The sequence below is a fragment of the Carya illinoinensis genome, chromosome 15, assembly GCF_018687715.1.
Source record: "Carya illinoinensis cultivar Pawnee chromosome 15, C.illinoinensisPawnee_v1, whole genome shotgun sequence".
NCBI classification, from domain to species: domain Eukaryota; kingdom Viridiplantae; phylum Streptophyta; class Magnoliopsida; order Fagales; family Juglandaceae; genus Carya; species Carya illinoinensis.
Window position 1 is genome coordinate 40,961,871 of NC_056766.1, and position 7,025 is coordinate 40,968,895.

A 7,025-nucleotide genomic window follows, 5' to 3' on the forward strand; every position below is an offset into this window, starting at 1 on the left:
GTTTTTAAATTATTATTATATATATAAATTTATAAATTTATATAAATTATTATTATTATTAGTTTTTAAATTTTTGTGTCTAAAAATAATATTTTTAGACACAAAATTTTTTTTTTAGCCCATTGAAATATGGGATTCTTGAAGTGGGCGGGGTGCGGGATGAAATCTTCATCCCCCGCATATGCGGGGGGTGGGGTGCGGGGAAGGGGTGCCCCCGCCCCCGCATATGCGGGTAGCACCCCTAGTTTTTCTCAGCAACCCACAAGAGGGTGAAGTAAGAAACAAAATAAAAATAAACCAATAGAGGAAAAAAAAAAAAAACGAAGAAATACAACTTTTTTGGCTTTTCTTATGCAAGACCTTTCTTGAAACTAAAGACAAGAAAATCATACAAGGTATCAAAAATACTAACCACATATTTTTCAAGACTTCATTTTTTTCCCCCAAAGTTTATGGTTGGCTACTCTCAATGCTTTTTGGGTGTCTGATTGTTGAGATGTTACATGTTACCTAGAAAATTAGATGTAGCGGAACTTGAATTGAAATATCTCTCTCTCTCTCTCTCTCTCTCTCTCTCTCTCTCTCTCTCTCTCTCTCTCATTTTTTTGCTTAATTTCATTATGAAGAATTACTAAACTTCGTATGACAACAAAAAATCGTCGTTATAATCTAAGTTACAAGAAGTGTTAAATGAGAGGTAGGGCTGTCGGCTGGTTTCGGTTTTCTGCCTAAATCGAAACTGACCGGCACTTCAAGAATATTGAGTTAAACCGGCCGAAACCAACCATGCATGGGGGAGAAAACCGGCCGGTTCCGGTTTGGTAATTCGGTTTGGGTCTTGTTTTGGGCCTTTTATCCGATACATGTTTGGGTTTTTTTTTTCTTTATATATATATGTATTTTTTTTCCTGAATTCATCATCCAATATCTTTTTAAGTTTTTGTTCTTAACTAATAATTCAATTCATCATCCAAGCTCTTGTAAATTCATCATTCATCATATTAAAAATAAATAAAAATAATAAATAACTAAAGCATTCATCATATTAACTAACTAATTACTATATTGCTTACTACATAATTAAAAATAAATAAAAATAACTTCACTAGATATTTAGTATTACATATTACAAATTTGAAAAACAAGCCAAGTTATCTTAGCATAGCAAAAATGCAAGTAAAAAAATAACATAAATAAATGAAAACAAATTGTCTTAAAGACTTAAACATAGCAACAATGCAAAAAATTAAGAATATCGATCTTCATGTTCGCTCATTATTGCTTCAAGCCTCCAATCTTCAATCGTCAATACTTGTCACGTTCGATTGTGTGGTCAACTCTATAAGAATAAATAAGAATAAAATATCAAATGTTAGTGAATTCATATTATGAAAAATATGCAAAATTAAATTACAATGAAAAAAAAGAAAACATTACCCGATTCTACTACAAAGCTCTCCACATTATCCATAGCCTCTCAGATATCAATGGGTGTTGACGGATGTATTAACCAATTTTGAGTGCAGATAAGTGCCTCAACAGTTCTCGGAGCCAACGAACTCCAAAAAGGATCAAACACACGACCTCCCGTACTAAATGTTGACTCGGATGCAACCGTGGAAACAGACATGGCCAATAAGTCTCGTGCAATCATCGTAAGTATAGGATAGTTAGCCTCATTTATTTTCCACTAAGTCAACAAGTGAAACGATGCGCTGAGTACCTCACAACCATATGATAAATATCGATCCACTTCAGTTTTGGTAATACTAGGTCCCATGGCGGAAGATGCCCTATACCACTCCTGGAACCATTTGGTCTCACGTTTGCCATCTCCTTCATTCATGGATCTAGATGTTGGAAGTGGTTGAGAAACTGGTGTACTCGTGATGGAATCGAATGTAGCATTATACTCTGTATACAAATCTGTTAATAGCTGTCTCACATTCGAAACCAACTCCTCAGCACGAAACTCATCATGAATTTTCTTCAAATGGAAAGTAAGAAGCCCTAACTTGTTTCGTGGATCAAGCACAACAGCAATTAACATGAACAAGTTCATCCTATCTAATGACCCCCAATACTTATCATATTTGGTTCTCATGTTTATGGCCATACTCCTCAAACAAGTATTAGTATTCTCGCTCAGCATAATCAATTCAGTTTGGAGATCACAAATCTCTAAAAAATTAGTGTTGGCTGTCACATATAAAGATCCAGAAAATCTAGTAGTGGCTTCATAAAACATCTCAAAAAACTTGACAAACACCCGCACTGTCTCCTACTCCGTAGCTTTAGGAGATCCCATGTGCCCATCATCAAAATAAGAGAGGAAATTATAATCCTCACTCTCTATCCCCCTGAAAGCCTTCTCAAACTTCTCAGCCGCTTCCAACATCAAATAGGTTGAGTTCCATCTTGTCTGTACATCAAGACACAACATTTTCTATCTAGCTGTATATATATAACAGATTATATATTAACAGATTATATATATACTTTTTTTTTTTATAGGTAGTCAAAGATGCATTCCACCAAAATCATTGATAGAAAGAAGTTTGAATCAAAGCTTAATGGAGCTCTACTTTCTTGTTAATAATATCAAAGCAAACATGTAAATAGGGAATTAGTAACAGGAAGCCAATGAGAAATTTCCCGGGCTCACTATGTCGCAAGACCTGTAAGTAATTCAATATATGCCCTTGAAACGAAATGACCAGCCACAACAATGTATAAAGTTTGGACATCATATACCATGGGCAAAATAATTTATATAACAGATTATTAAGTATATTAAGTATAACAGATATGGGGGTCAGAATACTCACAGAGGCTGGAGGGAGTCACTGGTTCGTCTGTGGCGCCATTGAACAGAGAGAGAGAGAGAGAGATTGGGGGTGGCAGAAGAGAAAAGGGAAAGGGGGGGGGGGGACTAGGAAGGGGAATAACCCTAACCCATTCCCAATCAAACGATGTCGTTTGATTGAGACCAAACGGCGTCATTGGCTTTTATTTTTTTTCTCACACATTTAAACAAAATGACGCCGTTTCATATGAAACGGCGTAGTTTTATGTAAGGTATATAATATATATATATATATATATATATAAGGTCGGTCGGTTTACCGGTTTTCTATGTGGTCGAACCAGGACCGAGCTGACCGAAGTCGGTTTCTATTAATTTCTACCGCCGGCCGACCGGTTCTTCGCTGGTTCTGGCGTCCGGCGGTCGGTAGCCGTCTGTGGAGGTCGGTTGCCATCGGTGGAGGTCGGTTCGCCTGTTCCGTATACACCCCTAATGAGAGGTACTGAAAAAAAATTACTTCAATGAATAAAAATAGGGAACAAAGATTAATGACAACATATATACAATGGCTTAATTTGCTTCTCCATTAAACTTCAAATTCCATTTCTTGTCCCTTTTTTTAAGTTTTGAGTTTCCGGAAATACTTGATGAGAGATTGGAATCTGTAAAAAGATTCTTTTGGTTTTTGATGATTTTGATTGTCCAGACCGATTAGTAAAACTATGTGGAAGTTGCAATTGTTTTGGTTTAGGAAGTCGAATAATCATAACAACAAGAGATGAGCATCTACTAGATAAGCATGATGTTGGTTTGAAATATCCTATGAATGTATTGGATCCTATTGATTGATGTTAAGCTCTTTTCCTGGCATGCCTTCAAATGTGACAAACCTGATGATGGTTTTGTGGGACTCACAAAACTTGCATTGCAATATGCTAGTGGCCTTCCACTCGCTTCAACTATGGTAGGCTTATATCTACTTGGAAGAGATATACATCAATGGAAAAGCGAATTGGAGAAGTACAAACAAATTCCAAATAAAAAGAACTATTTTAAGTTACCATGAATTACATGATTATGAGCAAAATATCTTCCTTGACATTAATTGTTTCTTCAAAGGACAAAATAGGAAATAAGTCCCTAAAATACTACGCAAGTGTGGTTTCTTTCCAAATTCTGGTATCAAAAACCTCATTGATAAATGCCTCATAACTATTGGTAGATATGACCTCTTGATGATGAATCTCGTACTTGAAGAATCACCCAAAAAACCTAACAGACGAAGTATGATATGGTTTTATGAAAGTGTTCGTTATGTACTTGAAGAATATATGGTATGTTTCACTTAGAAATATATTTTTATTTCTCAGCTCTTCTTTTTTCCAAATTGAAGTTACAATTAAAAAAAAAATAGAAAACTTATGTTATAGGATTTGATACAATGCTTGTGCATTCTCCCACTAGGGTACAGAGCAAATAGAACGCATGATACGCTTGAGTCCCAACGTGTTTGCAAAGATGGCCTAAGCCATGAATTTCATGATAGTATATTTAACCAAATCCACCAAAAAATATAAAGGAGTATCCGAGGAAATGGTCAATTTTTTCTATTTCATTATCTACAAATTTCTTCTTCATATCCTCTGTTTCCTGAAATATGCCTTAATATTTATACCCATAACTGGCTAACTCAAGAAAATTAAAGCCCTACATACAGACTAATAAGGCAAGACAAGACCTCATAAACCCCCAAAAAATAAAAAATAAAAAAATCCCAATAAATAAAATTTGAAAGAGCAAAATGCAAATAAATACGGGGTACCTCGATATAGGAGCTACCTTCATTCATTACATACCTCAATGGACTCCAATTGTTATTTATGAATGGGTGCCAAAACCTTGTGTATCTTCCAATAAACATTTTTCAGTTGGAACTTCTAGAGAAAGTTGGCGTCATTAATTGTCCAAATTTTGTAAATCTTGTAAAGGACATGGGGCATAACGGACAATCTATGCCATGTATACAGGAAAATGAAATTTCATCAAGTATGCCATGTATACAGAGTATTGTTTCTCCATCTGCAAAATCAAATAATTTATTTAGGATCTATCTAAGATTGGTATTGTTAGCCTTCCTCCATGCATAGAAGGACTTGTTGGATTGTGTCAGCTTAATTTGAAAGACTGCAAGCAATTACTATGATTGTGGCAATAGCTTTGTGTGTTGTTGTGGGACCCTTTACGGTGGATTTTGCTCCTATTACTATCTCGAGTGGCGCTTCAACGGACCCATATCGTGTATGGCTGCAATACATAGCTGCAAATTCTATTGGGAAGCAAATTCTATAGGGATACAGCCAAGGCAAGGGGAGGGGATGGTTTACAAGAGTGGTGATTTCATGAATAGTATTCAACTTTCAAAGTGATACCGAGACAATGATGACCATTACTTTACATGCAAAATGACTTATTCGATTGCCTTCCCAAGAGTCTCCTCCTCCTCTTCTTTAAATGTCAATGGAGTTACAATTAAAAAAAATAGAAAACTTATGTTATAGTATTTGATACAATGCTTGTGCATTCTCCCACTAGGGTGCAGAGCAAATAGAACACATGATACAATTGAGTCCCAACGTGCTTGCAAAGATGGCCAAAGCCATGAATTTCATGATAGTATATTTCACCAAATCCACCAAAAAATATAGAGTATCCGAGGAAAGGGTCAATTTTTTCTGTTTCATTATCTACAAATTTCTTCTTCATGTCCTCTGTTTCTTGAAATATGCCTTAATATTATATACCTATATCTGGCTAACTCAAGAAAATTAAAGCCCTAAGACTAATAAGGCAAGACAAGACCTCATAAACCCCCCCCCCCCCCCCCCCCCCCCCAAAAAAAAATCCCAATAAATAAAATTTGAAAGAGCAAAACGCAAATAAATACAGGGTACCTCGATATAGGAGCTAACTTCTTTCATTACATACCTCACTAGGCTACAATTGTTATTTATGAATGGGTGCGAAAGCCTTGTGTATCTTCCAATAAACATTTTTCAGTTGGAACTTCTAGAGAAAGTTGGCGTCATTAATTGTCCAAATTTTGTAAATCTTGTAAAGGATGTGGGGCATAATGGACAATCCATGCATGCCATGTATACAGAAAAATGAAATTTCATCAAGTATGCCATGTATACAGAGTATTGTTTCTCCATTTGCAAAATCAAATAATTTATTTAGGACCTATAATTTCTCTTCAAGTTTGAGCAAATTAAATCTATCTGAGATTGGTATTGTTAGCCTTCCTCCATGCATAGAAGGACTTGTTGGATTGTATCAGATTAATTTGAAAGATTGCAAGCAATTACTGTGATTGTGGCAATAGTTTTGTGTGTTGTTGTGGGACCCTTTATGGTGGATTTCGCTCCTATTACTATCTTGAGTGGCGTTTCAACGGACCCACATGGTGTATGGCTGCAATACGTAGCCGCAAATTCTATTGAGATACAGCCAAGGCAAGGGGAGGGGATCATTGATCTGCGGTTTACAAGAATGATGATTTCATGGATCATATTCAACTTTTAAAGAGATATCGAGATGATGATGATCCTTACTTTACTTGCAAAATGACTTCTTCCATTGCCTTACCCAAGGGTCTCCTCCTCTTCTTTAACCTGTCAATGGAGTTATGATGCATGTCAATTTGTCACTATTGACATATTCTGAAACTAAGATGTCACTGTTGTAATATATAGATCTATGTCAAGTTGGATGAGAACATTACCAAAAAATTAAAAAAAAAAAAAGAAAAGAAGAAGACAAATTGAATTGTTTTAGTCAAAATCTAGGTGTATTTTTAACATCAATCTTTACGCACCAAAATGCAGAAGTGAGAAGCCCTCAGTTAAAAAAAAAAAAAAATTATGTTCATATCGATATGTTTTTACGAACTAAAATAGTACTTTTCACACAAACTACGGTCTTCCTTATTTTACACCATAAATTAAAAAAATTAAAATCTAATTTCTACCCAAAGAAATTGCATATATTTACACATTAAATTGCATATATGGTGGTATTAATCTGGGAGGTACAAATTAAGTAAAGTTTATCTATAGTACTTTAGAATGCAAATCAATACTTTTTTAAGCATATGTTATAAATTATAATTTAAAAATGATGGTAGTTTTTTTTTTTTTTTTGGAGGGGGAGACTATCTTCC